The sequence below is a fragment of the Peromyscus californicus genome, unplaced genomic scaffold, assembly GCF_007827085.1.
Source record: "Peromyscus californicus insignis strain IS unplaced genomic scaffold, ASM782708v3 Scaffold_5__1_contigs__length_169319896, whole genome shotgun sequence".
Classification (NCBI taxonomy): Eukaryota; Metazoa; Chordata; class Mammalia; order Rodentia; family Cricetidae; genus Peromyscus; species Peromyscus californicus.
This window is the reverse complement of record NW_026294573.1, coordinates 123,176,563-123,192,458: the sequence shown is the minus strand read 5'-3', so window position 1 is coordinate 123,192,458 and position 15,896 is coordinate 123,176,563. Positions and strand designations below refer to the sequence as shown.

The 15,896-nt window shown below is 41.0% G+C and overlaps 1 pseudogene; it reads left to right on the top strand.

Annotated features, from left to right (window-relative positions):
• Window positions 1-4,905: 4,905 nt before the first annotated feature.
• LOC128097890 (60S ribosomal protein L5-like) lies at window positions 4,906-5,757 on the top strand (annotated as a pseudogene).
• Window positions 5,758-15,896: the final 10,139 nt, after the last annotated feature.

The window sequence follows — 15,896 nt, the reverse complement described above, 5'->3', positions numbered from 1 at the left end:
ATGGAATGAGATCTACATGAACAGCCTGGACATGAGTGGGGGTAATGAAAGGCGAGGGTTGAGGGAAAGAGAGCTTGGGGGAGCGGGAGATCCCAGCTGGATCAACAACAGAGAGGGAGAACAAGGAATAGGAGACCATGGTAAATAAAGACCACATGAGAATAGGAAGAAGCAAAGTGCTAGAGAGGCCCACAGAAATCCACAAAGATACCCACACAACAGACTGCTGGCAGTGGTCGAGAGACAGCCCGAACTGACCTACTCTGGTGATGGGATGGCCAAACACCCTAATTGTTGTGCTAGAAACCTCATCCAACTACTGAGGGATCTCGATGCAGAGATCCATGACTAGGCCCCGGGTGGATCTCTGGGAGTCCAATTAGCGAGAATGAGGAGGGTTTATATGAGCGAGAATTGTTGAGACCAAGGTTGGATAAAGCACAGGGACAAATAGCCAAATGAATGGAAACACATGAACTATGAACCAATGGCTGAGGGGTCCCCACTGGATCAGGCCCTCTGAATGGATGAGACAGTTGATTGGCTTGATCTGTTTGGGAGGCATCCAGGCAGTGGGACCAGGTCCTGTGCTCATTGCATGAGTTGGCTGTTTGAAACCTGGGGCCTATGCAGGATTGTTTGGCTCGGCCTGGGAGGAGGGGACTAGACCTACCTGGACTGAGTCTACCAGGTTGACCTCAGTCTGTGGGGACGGCTTTGCCCTGGAGGAGATGGGAATGGGGGGGGGGGTTGGGGGGAAGGTGAGGGGGACGGGAGGGGGGAGAACAAGGGAATCCGTGGCTGATATGTAGAACTGAATTGTATTGCAAAATAAATTAATAAAAAATATATATATATATATTTTCCATAAAAAAAAAAAAGTGTGGTGGGCTGCTATGAGAAAAGAATAAATGGAGGTATGAAGTTTAGTATGAAGGCTCTTTACAGTTTACCAGCTTTAAGCTAATTGCTTATGTCTTCTCTTTAAGAAGAAGAAATGGAAGAACTCATAGACAACACAAGCATTTGGGAAAGTGATGGCATAAAAAGCTACAGCAGGAGTAGCAGAAGGGGAAGGAATCTTTCAGCTTTGTCACTATCAGGAATAACAGATGTTCCTGGAGAAGTAAGCTCAGACTTGGAGAACAAGTGACCCAACTACAGATGGGAGTTGAGGTGTGAAGGACAGGTGACAGCACAGAAAAGATCACAGAGCAGGAAGGTCTAAGGCGGAAGAGTGAGGAAAGGCTCTTTGGCCACATGTGTAGCCCTGGTAGCAAAGGCTGGAAGAGTGGCCTGGCTCACCAGCTCCATGGCAAAAGGATCATATGTGACCAGAATAAGATCTTTTTTTTTTTTTTCTTACATCCTCTAAAGTCAAGTTCTTTCAAAATTACAAACTTTAATCTCAAATAAATAACAAGCTCGTGGAGTTGAGGCTAAACAGACCTACAAGACATATATTTAACATTTTTATATTTCCTTGTTTAGTGATTAGGGTTTTATTTTTACACTCTTTAGTTATAAAGAAAAAAAATTCTTTTAATTCAGTACAGGGTTCTGGTCTGTAGGTGCCAAGACATGTTTCCCGATAAACACCTCACTCACAGCGGGGTGGGGGGTGGGGGTCGCAGACTGATACCTGACTCAGCTGCTCCCTTTCTTCTTCCGGAATGGAACTGCGGAGGTGCTCCAGGTATGGAACTCTGCAGGCGGGTTTAGGTGCCCTCCAGCCGGAGAGGAGGAAGCAAAGGAAGGGAAGAAACAGTACCAGGAGGTTAAGGGCTGAATGAGTAAATGTTTGGTCCCCAGGAGGGGGAGGAATTTTAAAAGAGACAGGATAGAAGAGACAGGGAAGTGTGGTAGGTGTGGAAAGCGTGCCACAGCAGCCACAGAGGAGGCTGAGTGTGAAAGCCATCCAGGCCTTTGGAGTCTGCCTCATGTGAGTGCCAGATATTGGTGGAAGTATTAAGGCAACTCCATGTAGTTAAAAGAGAGGTTCATTTTGTGGGGTAACTTACAAGTAAAGGGATAGGTTACAGGGTCCGGGAAAGGTGTAGCGCAGTCCTGAGGTGTTCTCTGGAGAACTCTGCTCGGTCTACCTCCAGCGTCCAGGATCCAGGAACCAAGGGAGCCGGCCCATTCGGATCTCAGGTCTTAAGGGCTCCTGTCTGTCTCGGCCATGCCTTGTAGGTGTGACAGTTACCGGAAGCCTCACTGGGGTTAGTACTTCCAGGACAAAGCTGGAACAGCTACCCACTACAGGGTTTTATTTTTACTTTCTTTAGTTATATAGAAAAAAATACTTTTAATTCAGTACAGGGTTCTGGTCTGTAAGTGCCAAGACTTGTTTCCCGATATTTGCAATTAACTTTGAGAGACCTCAAAGTTTCACTTGCCTGTGAAGAAGGCACCCTCAACCTTTTAAAAAGTGGTGTCACTCTGCCTGAGCCCTAGCAACTGAAACTCATTCCCCAGGGAGCCATCTAGTCCATGGTGGGAAGCACTTCTGCAACCTCTGTCAATGGTCATAACAAGCCAGCAGTCACTATATTCGATATAACCAACGGGGTCTGTGTCTGTAAAGCAGTGACAGAAGTGAGTGTAGATCCCCCACCTGCCCTATGTCCCATGGCCATTATCCCTTGAAACTCCCTGTATCTCATGATTTAGAAGGTGTGCTGGGCTCCAAACGTAGGAAGGTATTTCTGCAGCCCTTACCTCCTCCATTTCCTAAGGCAGGGGAGCCTGCAAAATTAGAGGCTTGCTGCAGCTCCTTCAGGTGTACGGTGCTTTTACAATTTGCCAATTTCTTGCAGTGAATCGGATTGCTACAATCTTATCATTTTCAAAAACTCATCATTACTTGCTCTCTCTGTGTAGATCTTATTCAGTTATAGGAAAACCTCCCTCAGCTTTTAATCTCACACTGGGGCAGGGTTTTGCATCTCACTTTTCAAGTGCATTTCCACAGAAGAGAAATACATAGACATTCTGATAGACAGTCTCTCAAAACTAGAACGCTATCATACCTTTTTATCCTTTGCCACTCTAAACTAAAGAGTGTGGAGAGAGGAATTTTCTTTTTCTTATGCTAAGTTATTTTTTAATATAAGTACTGAATTTGTATTGACCAGGCAAGGATGCTACAAAGAGCTTTTGGATAGTCTTGGTCATCAGCTGCTTAAACTAAACAGAGATATAGCATCCTACATCTGTAAAAGTATGACATATGTGTAATATTTATACATGTACATATGCATGTGCTTGTGTGTATCTATCACATGTCGATGTTTCTATCATGTACTGATACATTTATGTCATCTCTAATCTATCATCTATTTATATTTATCTATCATCTCTCTATTATGTATTATTAATAATCTATCTATCCATTATCTATCTATCTATCATCTATCAATCATCTATCTATTTAATAAATATCTGTAACCCTTATTAATTTGAAATTTTCCAGAATAAAATTCAGGTAAAACAGTCACGAAGGACTTCAAATAAAATACTTTAGTAGATATAGAAAAGCCTCACATATGTCTGATGCATTCCTTAGTCATCTTGTAAACCCCAGAGGTTTTTTGCCTTTACAGCTCTTGAGAAACTAAAGTAGCACTTCTCTTTTACAACTGTGACTCAAGGATACCTGTTTGGGAACTTTAGGAATATAAGAGAACATCTAGAAGTCTGTTGTATGTGTTTTAGTGAGCTTTAGTGGGTAAGCTCAGGAGGAGCTATTGTGGTTTGTTATCAGATGAATGAGGTCAGGATTGTGAAGCAGAATTAACCACAGCAGCATGCTGTCCAGTTTACAGTTTTAATATGACAGAAATGTAGAGAATTATAATTGTTGGATAACATTTGGACTTTTTGAAAGTAGATGAAATAGCTTTCTTTTCTTTTCCCTTATGTGACTTTTCTGTGAGACATTTTCTTTTGTATCTCAGGTTGACTTGAACTTGCTGCGTAGTAGAGGATGATCCTGAACTATTAATCTTCCTGGCCCAGCAAGATAGATTCAGTTAATCTCCCACCACCTCTGCCTTTATCTGTCTCTTTCTTTCCCCTTTCTGTCTTTCTATCTGTCTCTTTGTCACCTCCCTTCCTCCCTCCTTCCCTCCTTCCCTCCTTCCCCCACCCTTCTTCAACTCTCTCTCTCTCTTTCTCCCCTTCTTTACTTCTTCACTGTCCAGATTATTAAATTCTCATGACTGATACTCAGTTCATCTTTTTAATAAGCCTATTGATAAGTCTTTCCTGTTGCTAGCGTATCAATCTTCCACAGAACTGGTTTTTTTTCCTTTACTCATCTCATGAAGAAGAGGGTCATGCTTTTTCTCCCCTAGAACCTCTGTGCCTGCAGCTCTGTGTGGAGCAGCGACTGTGGGTTTCAGAGAAATAGAACAAGCCACAACTCCCCAGCCTATCCTGTTTCCATGAATCTCAGACTGAAAGCCTCTGAGTCCTCACCCCAGGGGTCTCAGTTGAACTGCTGCTTAGTTCCTGTCTCCTCATGCCTTATATACCTTTCTCTACCCAACCATGTCACTTCTTGGGATTAAAGGTGTGTGTCCTTGGGCTGGAGAGATGGCTCAGCCGTTAAAGGCTAGGCTCACAACCAAAGGTGTGTGTCCTTCCCAAGCAAAGACATGAGATCTCAAGTGCTGGATTAAAGGCGTGTACCACCACTGCCTGACTCTGTTCCCAGTGTGGCCTTGAACTTACAGAGATCCAGACGGATCTCTGCCTCCCAAGTGAGAGGATTAAGGGTACCTGTCACCACTGTCTGGCCACTATGTCTAATTTAGTGGCTGGCTCTGTCCTCTGATCCCCAGATAAGTTTATTAGGGTACACAATATATCACCACAGGATGGAGTTTGTGAAAGGCCTACTTTAAGATATATCAAGTGAGATTCACAAGGTGGTGAGAAGGTAAAACTAACTACTATGCTTAGAAGTGATTGGTGATACAGGACAGAGTAAGTACAACACATGCAAGTACAGGATGATAGTTCCTGTAACTAACAGAGATATCATTTGCCAGATTGTATATGCTGTATAGAAGGGGATATGATAGTTTACAGAGCAGATGCACATGAACTGCCAAAATATGGTGTGAAAGTTGGCTTGACAATTATGCTGCAGCCTGTTGTACTGGCCTCTGCTGGCCTCCAGGCTTCTCAACAGGTTTGGCATGGACAAGATCTGTGAAGGCCAAGTGGAGGTGACTGGAGATTAATACAATGTGGAAAGCACTGATGGTCAACCTGGTGCCTGCACTTACTACTTGGATGCAGGTCCTGCCTAAAACACAAATGTCAATAAAATTTTTGGGGGCCCTGAAGAGAGCTGTGGATGGAGGCTTGTTTATCTCTCGTGGTACCAAATGATTCCCTATGTGTGATTTTGGAAGCAAGTTCAATGCAGGAGTACATTGGAAGCACAGCATGGGTCAGAACGTCACAGACTAAATGAGTTACCTAATGGAGGAGAAGGAAGATGTTTATAGGAAACAGTTTTCTCAGTACATAAAAAACAACTCCAGACATGCTGGAGGGGATGCATACCAAAGCTCATGCTGCCATCTGAGAGAATCCAGCCTATAAGGAGAAGCCCAAGACAGAAGTGAAGAAGAGGAGATGGGACTGTCCCAAAATATCCCTTGCCCAGAAGAAAGATCAGGTTGTTCAAAAAAAAAAGAGGCACACTTCCTCAGAGTCCAGGAACGTGCTGGTGAGAGCTAAAGTAATTTTTAGTGTTTGTTTTGTTTTTTCAAGACAGGGTTTCTCTGTGTAGTCCCAGCTGTCCTGGAACTCCCTCTATAGACCAGGCCGGCCTCGAACTCAGAGATTCACCTTCCTCTGCCTGCCTAGTTCTGGAATTAAAATCATGCACTATCACCACCTGGCACTAAAGCAATTTTTATGAAGAGTTTTTTTTTTTAAATAAAGACAATAAATTTATTGACTGAGTAGCTAAAAAAAAAATAAAAATAAAATCTTGTCTTTAAACCCTAAAGATTCCTTTTCTTTTCCTTAGGGTTGTTGGCATAACAAGAACCTTGCATTTTCTTTTCACTTGGCTTTATCTGGGAAAGAGCTGTGAAGACACATTTCTTTTTTTGATTTTAAAATTTATTTATTTTTAGTGTTTGTATTTGGTGTGTGTGTGTGTGTGTACAGGTGTGCACTACATGTGACATGGTGCATGTGTCAAGCCCAGAAAAAAAGATGAGTTTCTTAAGGCTTGGGAAATATGTGGGTGTGGTTCTGTGATCAAAAACTAAGAATATCAAATTATTTAAAATGAATTGTTAATAAGGAAAACCTCCTAGAGACATTAAAAATTGCTACACAGGAGTAAAGGATGGAGGCATGATGCCTACTGAGATAGACATGCTTACCATGATGCTTCCAATGAGATCCACACATACGTTAAGCCACAAAGATGGGCATGTTAGCAACAATGGAGTGATGGGAGTTCATTGACTGTAAATGTGAAAACACAAAACTCCCAAGACAATGTGCTAATGACTATATTTTTTTAATGAATAGTAGAAGGAAAGGCAAACAGAAAGATTCCTTTGCCTTGAGGAGATTTTATAATGTAAATTAGAATAAAGTAGTGCCACTCATTTCCTTATTTCATTCAGAGAATAATTTATTTTATTTTCTTTCCTTTTTCTTTAAATTTTAAAGACAGAATCTCACTATGTAGCCCTTTGTATAATGATACAGCCCTGGCTGGCCTGGAATGTACTCTGTAGACCAGGCTAGCCTTGAATTCACTGAGATCCTCCTGTCTCTGTCTCCTCAGTGCTAGGGTCAAAGGTGTGTGCTGCCATGCCCTGGGACAAATGAAATAATTTCTGAAGTAGAAATTACGTAAGAGGCATTAACGTGATGGATGGAATTAGTGGCATGCAAGACCAGTGTCTTAGGCTAAGATGGTGGCACAGAGGGTATTGAAATAACTTGCAGATCAGGTTCTACTCTGTGTCTACATGATTTGGCCATATGTTATCTACTGCTTTTCTAAGCAAAGTACAGTATTAATGAAGAATAAGGCAGCACAAATGTTCCCGTTATGTGCCCAATGTCTATGTATTTGGAATGGGGTTGGGAGGTAGTATTTGCTCTGAGCAATGGCAACTGTTTTCCTCTGTATTGGGGTCATTGGTGTGTTCAGTCAACAGCTGGCTGTATTGTTTATACAACTCCTAAGCTTTACGGCAATAGACCACACAAGTCTTTGTGTATGCGTTGTTTATTAAATTCAGTAGCTTTTAATGTTTCTTCCCATACATGTGCTGGTTAGCTCTTGTAAACCTGATATAAGCTCAGGTCATCTGGGAAGACAGGACCTTGATTAAAAAATGTCTCTATCATATTGGCCTGAAGCAAGCCCATGGGGGGTTTTCTTGATTGATGATTGATATGAGAGGGTACATCCCATTCTGGGTTCTACAAGAAAGCAGGCTGAGCAGGCAGTGGAGAACAAACCAGTAAGCAGCATTCCCTCATGACCTCTGCTTCAGTTCCTGCCCCTGGGTTCCTGCCTTTAGCTCCTACCCTGACTTCCCCTCATAACTGATTCTGACCTATAAGTTGTAATAAACCCTTCCTCCTCAAGTTGCTTTTGGTCATGGTCTATTGGTGAAATTATTAAGGCCACTCCACGTAGTTAAAAGGAGATTTATTTAATGGCGTAACTTACAAATTAAGGGATAGGTAGGTCGCGGGGTCTGGGGAAGGTGTATTGCAGTCCAGCAGTGTTCTCTGGAACTCTGCTTGGTCCACCTCTCCCGTCCAGGGTCCCGGAACCGAGCCCAAGCCCCCCGATCCAGCTCTCCAGTCTCCAGGTGCCTCCCTTGGCCCCGCCTTGTAGGTGTGACAGTTGCTGAAGTCTCAATGGGGGTTGGAACTTCCAGATCAAAGCTGGAATGGCTACCCACTACATCTCCCCCTTTTTGTCTAAATAAGAAAGTTCTAACCTAATACAAGACTATATACAAAGGAATGGTTATCAAATATTGTCCAGGAATAATGAGGGATAATGACCTAGATAAGATGGAACTACAACCAATGCAAACAATATCAAGCAAGAAACACATACTAAAATCCAGAGAACTATAGAGCATAGGTAAATGGCATGTTACAAAGATCATTCCAAAATGTGTCCTATCCTAAAGAACCTGAATCTAATACTTAATATGTTCTATCTACTAAGTTGTAACTGTAACTGCTAGTCTTCAATCCCATCAAAGACCTGAGAAGGAATATAATGGTACCTGAGAAATGGTAGATGGATGCAAGCAACTTTCGGGAATCTTGCGAGAGTAGACCGAGACAGCTGGCAGCTTGGACAGTCACCTAATGTTTCTCAGCATTGTTGGTGCATTGGCTACAGGCCTAAAGTATCTGACAGACCATTTTTAGAAGCAGGAATTCTGAAAGACCATCTTACCCTGTCTTGTTAGAGTACAGTGGTCGCTTTCTTTGTGTTCTGCTTGTCCAGAAAGGACAGCATTGCATTTGTACTGTCAGCCATCGAGGCAAGGGCAGTTCTTTGCCCAGTAGGCCATTTTGTGCCAAGAAGACAAACTTCCAAATGGAAATGTCTTAGAAGCCCAACATTCTCTTGGGGTCAAATTGGTGCAGCCAGGAGCAATTGTGTCCCACGTCAACAGAATTCTAAGTTGTTTAAATGCTATATTCTCTAGGTCTATGAAGTCTTTGAAGATTACCTGTCCATCTGACCTATGTATCTGTAAATCTGGATAACCTAACTAACATAACTATAGAGATGACAAGCATAGGTGACTATAAATCTATAAGTCTTATCTACTGAAATAACCTAAGGACTAAGGCTTCATGTAAACAAGGTAAACAGTCTATAAGTAAATGTATGGTAAAGAACAATGACTTCAAAATTGTGACAAACACAAGATATTTATAACAGAGGTAGGAGTATATAGTGTGATATGCAATATGACAATAATCTTAAATATATATCAATATACCAAATATCCTAAACAGAAGTAGAACATACATAAAGTATGACAGATATAAATTTACATTTGTATCAATATACAAATATTTCATATAAGAGTAGAAATATATGTATATTATAGCAAACATAGTTCTGTATTTGTATCAATATACAAATTATCTTAAACAGGAATATAAAAATAGTTTACATTTGTATCAACATATAAGAATCCATAACAGTGCAAATTACAGTGCAAATTATCTAAGGCTGCTATTTTACTAAATTTGTTTACTAGTACATACAATAATCTACCATAATATCTTATACCTATCCATTCCATTTCTTCTTTCCCTTTTTTCTTTTTCTTTTTCTTTTTTTTATAATACTGAGTTTAATATTTTCTTCCACCCCCAACCCTATAACCATCATCCATAACCCTGAGAATTATGAAACCTAAGGGAGAAGGGGTGTAATCTCAGGGTCGTGGGTTCGAGCCCCACGTTGGGCGCCAGATATTGGTGAAATTATTAAGGCCACTCCACGTAGTTAAAAGGAGATTTATTTAATGGCGTAACTTACAAATTAAGGGATAGGTAGGTCGCGGGGTCTGGGGAAGGTGTATCACAGTCCAGCGGTGTTCTCTGGAACTCTGCTTGGTCCACCTCTCCCGTCCAGGGTCCCGGAACCGAGCCCGAGCCCCCCCGATCCAGCTCTCCAGTCTCCAGGTGCCTCCCTTGGCCCCGCCTTGTAGGCGTGACAGTTGCTGAAGTCTCAATGGGGGTTGGAACTTCCAGATCAAAGCTGGAATGGCTACCTACTACAATGGTCTTTATCACAGCAACAGGAAACCAAACTAGGACAGAGAGGGTTTGTACTTTTGTGAAGATATTGCTATGTCTAGGTATTTTCTGAAATGGAAATGATTTTGAAGACTTTGATTTCCTCTCTTATTTTGCTTATTTGAGCAGAATTCTAAAGTTTTGTCCCCAAGAATCTCAGATATGTATTTCAGAATCATAGTTTGAGTATTATGATTTCAAACTGTGTAGACTAGATAAGCAGTCAAAATAGGAAATAATAACATTTCTTCAGTTCAACAACTAACAAGTTAGGGAGAGCTCTGGGTCCAGTTAAATTAAGAAGGCATCACATGGGAGTACAAAGCAATGAAATGGTACAGAAGAGTAGAAACCACTGAACTTTATATTTGCCTCACTGTGGCATTGCCCAGAATTTTTGATTATGCCAGCTTTTATATCTTCAAAGCATTTCCCCAAATATTTCACAGTTCTCAAATATTGGGGCAGTAAGTATCATCAACATGTAGTAGCTGTTTTTCAAGAATACTAAGTGACATTATCATGGTCTTTCATCAAGACAGGGAGGTACAGAGGAGACCAAAGTTGATCACTACACATAAAGATTTATACAGATAAACACAACAGCATTTATGCCAAAAATTTGTATGTGTTTCAGTAGAGTAGCAGCATATGTGAGTCCTCTGTCTGCTTGTGATAAAGCATTCTTCATGCATTACAGCCAAATACTCTCAGAGGAGAGTGAATTACATTGACCTCATAGAAACATTTTTGAAATGTTTCACTTATTTAAAAAGAACTTGTGTGAATTATTATCTAATTAAAAATGATCATAGCTGGGAGTGGTGGTGAATGCCTACAGTTTCTGTGCCTGGAGGCTGGAGTAGGAGGTTATGAGTTCAAGGCCAGCCTCGGATAGATAGTGAGACCTTGACTAAAATATGATTATAAGTAATAGCTTCTTATTTTCCATGTTTCAACTGTTTTGGTAACTTATTAGCAGTAGCAAGTTTTCACACTTCTTTGTTTATGAGGCTTGCCTAGAATATTTATTAAAATATATGTTCCTTGTCTTTGGATCATGCTTTTGCCCCAGATCTTAATTAGATGAATGTAAGGTAAAATCTGGAAGAGCATAAACAAGGGTATAGATTTTGTTCATGAGAAACAATACACTGTGAGAAATTTGGCCTTAGGAAGCAGGCAGGTCCTTGGCAGCACCTCTGTAAAAGCACGAAGGTGCTCATTAAACATCGGTTAGATGAACGACTCTGAACAGGCTGGCACCTGGAGTTGAAAGAAACAGAGAAACAGAGATTACTGAATTCTTGCAATATGATGCTCGGTAGATGAATATTACTTTTCATGAAATGTATTCCTCTTAGTTAGGAGAAAAGATAATACAAAAATAATTATAACAGTGACAGAACAAAAAATGGGCATTTGGGTCCATAGAATACAATACAGAGAAGACCCTAATGTAACCTATTGAATTTAGATAGTTCATAACTATGTATTGATATTGTAACAAATGTACTAAAGTGAATGTAAGGTATTAATAATAGGGAAGCCAGGAGTTTTAGGTAATTATGTGGGATAATGTACATTATATTTAACACAAATCTGAAAGTACCTCCAGAAAAGCTTATTAAGTAAAACATTTAGGTATTTGATGATTAAAGGAAAAAGAAGTTGAATAAGATGAAATGAGAAGAAATCAATATAATCAACAGAATTCATCTAATGTTTGTTATGTTAGTATCAAAAGTGTCAGAGTGAGTCTGGCTTACCACAGTGGAGAATACTCTTTATGTTTGTTTACACACAGTCCTTTTTTTATTATTAAGAACTTTTTTATTCATTTTACGTACCAACCACAGATCCCCCTCTCTTCCCTCCTCCCACCTCCCAGCCTTACCCCCTCCAACCCATCCCCTTTCCCTCCTCTGACAAGGCAAAGCCTTCCATGGGGAATCAGCAGAGCCTGGTACATTCAGCTGAGGCAGGTCCAAGCCCCTCCCTTTGCATCAAGGCTGTGCAAAGTGTCCCACCATAGGTAGTGGGCTCCAAAAAGCCAGTTCATGCACCAGGGATGGATCCAGATCCCACTGCCAGGGGGCTGCTTAAGCAGATCAGGCTACACAACTGTCTTGCTTATGCAGAGGACCTAGTCCAGTCCCATGGAGGCTCCACAGCTGTTGGTCTAAAGTTCATGGGTTCCCACTAGTTTGGTTTGGTTGTCTCTGTAGGTTTTCCCCATCATGATCTTGATGTCCCTTCTCATAGAATCCCTCTTCTCTCTCTTCGACTGGATTCCTGGAGCTCAGCCTGGTGCTTGGCTATACACAGTCCTTTTAAATAATTCTTTGAACTCATCTTTATCATTAGTAAAATAATATCTTCCCTTTTAGAAACGTGATGAAACACAACTATTCATAAGCAAGCATGAATCATATAATTGCTCAAGAGTTTATCTTGTTACAGATTAGAGGACTGGGGATATGTGTGTATGTGTGTGTGTGTGTGTGTGTGTGTGTGTGTGTGTGTGAGAGAGAGAGAGAGAGAGAGAGAGAGAGAGAGAGAGAGAGAGAGAGAGAGAGAGAGCTGCAGTGGAATAAATTCTAAGAGTTTAAAGAATTCTTTCACTAGAATGAGAATACATGTCACAGCAACAGCGACTCGTTGACACCAAGAGTGAAAGACAAAGCAAAGAAGAAGGCAAGCTTCTCAGAGCAGGGCTCATGTGAATTCAGGACCTCATTTTACAGGGGAAATATCAATTTTCAATTTGTATATTGTGTAAGAATCTAAATGACTTAATGTAGAATATCTTATGGTAACCTCCTTCAGAATCATGCAGTCAGCACAACCTGCAAATGCGAATTGTTTTATTTTAACCTTTGCCAGCATTTCCATCCTCTATTTGGAATTATAGTAATGCAGGATCTGCCTCTATTTTGCTAGTAAGCCATTCCCGTGTACATTAATGTACACATATAAATACATATATATATATATATATATATATACATATAAAATGACACATACTTCATCTGCATGTTTTACAAATAGAAAAGAGATGATTGTACCTAGATAGTGTTTGTATTTTGTCCTATTTCCCTCCATTGGCCTGAAGAATACCATTTGTAGTTTTATGAGTGGTCTTTATGTCCAGGTACTCTCTGGATAAAGGTTCTGGATGTAATTGGCTCAGTCTAAATCTTTGCAGAAATCTGCTTAGTAACAAAGTGTAGGGAACTGATTTCACACTTTAATATGTTAAGCAACCATCTAGGCATCTCCTTAAAATGTATCTTCTGAATTGGCAGGTATAGAATTGGCCTGAGATCATGAATTGCTTTCATTTCCCTAGTGTTACTCTTCAGCAGCTGTGCTTAGGAGCTACTACCTGCCATATGACTAATATCCAGTTTGATCTTTTTATTTTTCATTATATATAATGTAAAATTCCATACAATATTTGTTGATCATACTCACTCCCTATCCTCCTCCCCCAACTCCTCCCAGATCCCTCCTCCAACTCCCAAAACCTTCTCAACTTTGTGTCTTCTTTTTTTCTTTTTAAAATAATCCACCAAGTCCAATTTGTATTGTTCATATACTAATGGATGTGGGACCATCCACTGGATCACAGTCAACCCACCAAAGGTCATAATCTTAAAGAAAACTGTCCCTCAGGAACCATAAAGTATCAATATAGTTCTTCAGTGAAATGTGGGAGCTCATGAGTCTCTACGCTCTTATAGTGAAATGTTCATTGGCTTAATTTTGTGTTGGCCTTGTGTAGGTGACTGCAGTTGCTGTGAATTTCTTAGTGAAGTAGTTCTGTCTGTCATGTATAGAAGACACTGCTTTCACTTGAGTACTTCCTAACCTGTGGCTATTGATCTTTCTACCCCCTTTTTCATGCTGGGTAATTTTATGTATTCCACTGTGTGTGAGTCATGGAATCTCTAGAGATAGGGAGATTTTTCATTGATTACACATGCTGTAAGGATTTACAAGTTGTTTCCTTTCTGCCCACCTGTAGTCTATGAGATGGTGAGGGCATAAGAAGCCTACATGTCACATCTAACAATCACACATTCTGTAGTTCATAGTGTTAGTGGTGTGAGACATGGAAGCAGGACACTAACTCTATGCTGTCACTTTCAGCAACCTGAGGAGTTCCCTTAATCTTTTAAGGAACCTTGACTTAGGCCACCCAGGGTCATGGTTTTCATGCAGAGAAGAATGTCAGTACTAAACAGTAGGATGCAGAGCAGGGTTTTATATGAACATTAAAAGACAGCTTTAAGGACAAGGGTTCAGGGCAAGAAAGGTGCTCAGAAGAAAAGAGGACTTCTCAAAGAGGAACCATACTTTGTTGTCTATATATCACATATAGGATTTTGGTGGGTTTTGAAGCTGTTTTCTTTAAAGAAACCTAAAGAGAACACCTGAAAAGATTACAGTTGATGAGGTAGATGTCTAGGTTATAGAGATGCAGATGCATGAAGGCATGAAGGCAGGATAATTTGCTGTTAACAAAGTTACCAGGTCTGCTGGACATTTCTTTTTCTTTTTTTTTTTTTTCTTTTCAAGACAGGGTTTCTCTGTGTAGTTTTGGTGCCTGTCCTGGATCTCATGCTGTAGATCAGGCTGCCCTTGAACTCACAGAGATCTGTCTGGCTCATGCCTCCTGAGTGCTGGGATTAAAGGTGTGCACCACCACCGCCCGACCCTGCTGGACAATTCTAAGAAATTACCTGTCGACCTATTGATTTGCATTTCCCTGATGATTAGGGATGTTGAACAATTCCTTAAATGTCTTTCAGCCATTTGAGCTTCCTTTGTTGAGAATTCTCTGTTTAGTTCTATAGCTCATTTCTTAATTGGACTGTTGGGCATTTTGATGTCTAATTTCTTGAGTTCTTTATATATTCTGGATATCACCCTCTGTCAAATGTGGGCTTGGTGAAGATCTTTTCCCATTCTGTAGGCTGTCACTTTGTCTTGTTGACTGTGTCCTTTGCTCTACAAAAGCTTCTCAGTTTCAAGAGGTCTCATTTATTAATTGTTTCTCTCAGTGTCTGTGCTACTGGTGTTATATTTAGGAAGTGAGAGAAAGCCTGAACTGACCTACTCTGGTGATCGGATGGCAGAACACCCTAACTGTTATGATAGAACTCTCATCCAATGACTGATGGAAGCAGATGCAGAGATCCAAGACCAGGCCCCAGGTGGAGCTCCAGGAGTCCAATCGGCGAGAGAAAGGAGGGATTATATGAGCAAGAGATATTGAGACCATGATTGGAAAAAGCACAGGGACAAATAGACAAACTAGTGGAAACACATGAACTATGAACCAATAGCTGAGGAGCCCCCATGGAACTGGATCAGGCTCTCTGGATAAGTGAGACAGTCCATTAGCTTGAACTATTTAGGAGGCCCCCAGGCAGTGGGACCGGGACCTGTCCTTAGTGCATGAGCTGGCTTTTTGGAACCTTGCGCCTATGCTGGGACACTTTGCTCAGCCTAGGTCAACTGAATCTACCAGGCTGAGCTGAATCCCCAGGGGAGTCCTTGCCTTGGAGGAGGTGGAAATGGGGGGTGGATTAGGAGGAGGGCGGGGGGGGGGATTGGGAGCAGGGAAGACAGGGGAATCCGTGGCTGATATGTAAAATTAAATTAATTATAAAATTAAAAAAAAAAAGAAATTACCTGGAGAAAAGGAATGAAACCCTGCACACTATCACATACATTTTAGTCTCAAGGCCAGGTCACTGTTATTTTAAAATAAAGTATCTCCATGTGAAAGGAGTGTTACCTGAATAGTGGCAGCCCTCACAGCAAATGTTAATTGTGCTGGTATTCCTCTGCTGGAGTGAGGCTTCAGTGAGACTGCAGGATAAGGTTCTTTCCTCTTCCCAAGTCCCCATAATTTTCTGTTTTTATTCTCACCTTTGTGTGGTGTGGGTAAAACAGATTGCTGGTAGTCAGGTAGTAAATGTAATCATTAGGGAAAAGATTGCTTTCTTTTTTCAGAAAGAATTAAGGGCAACAAAATTGGC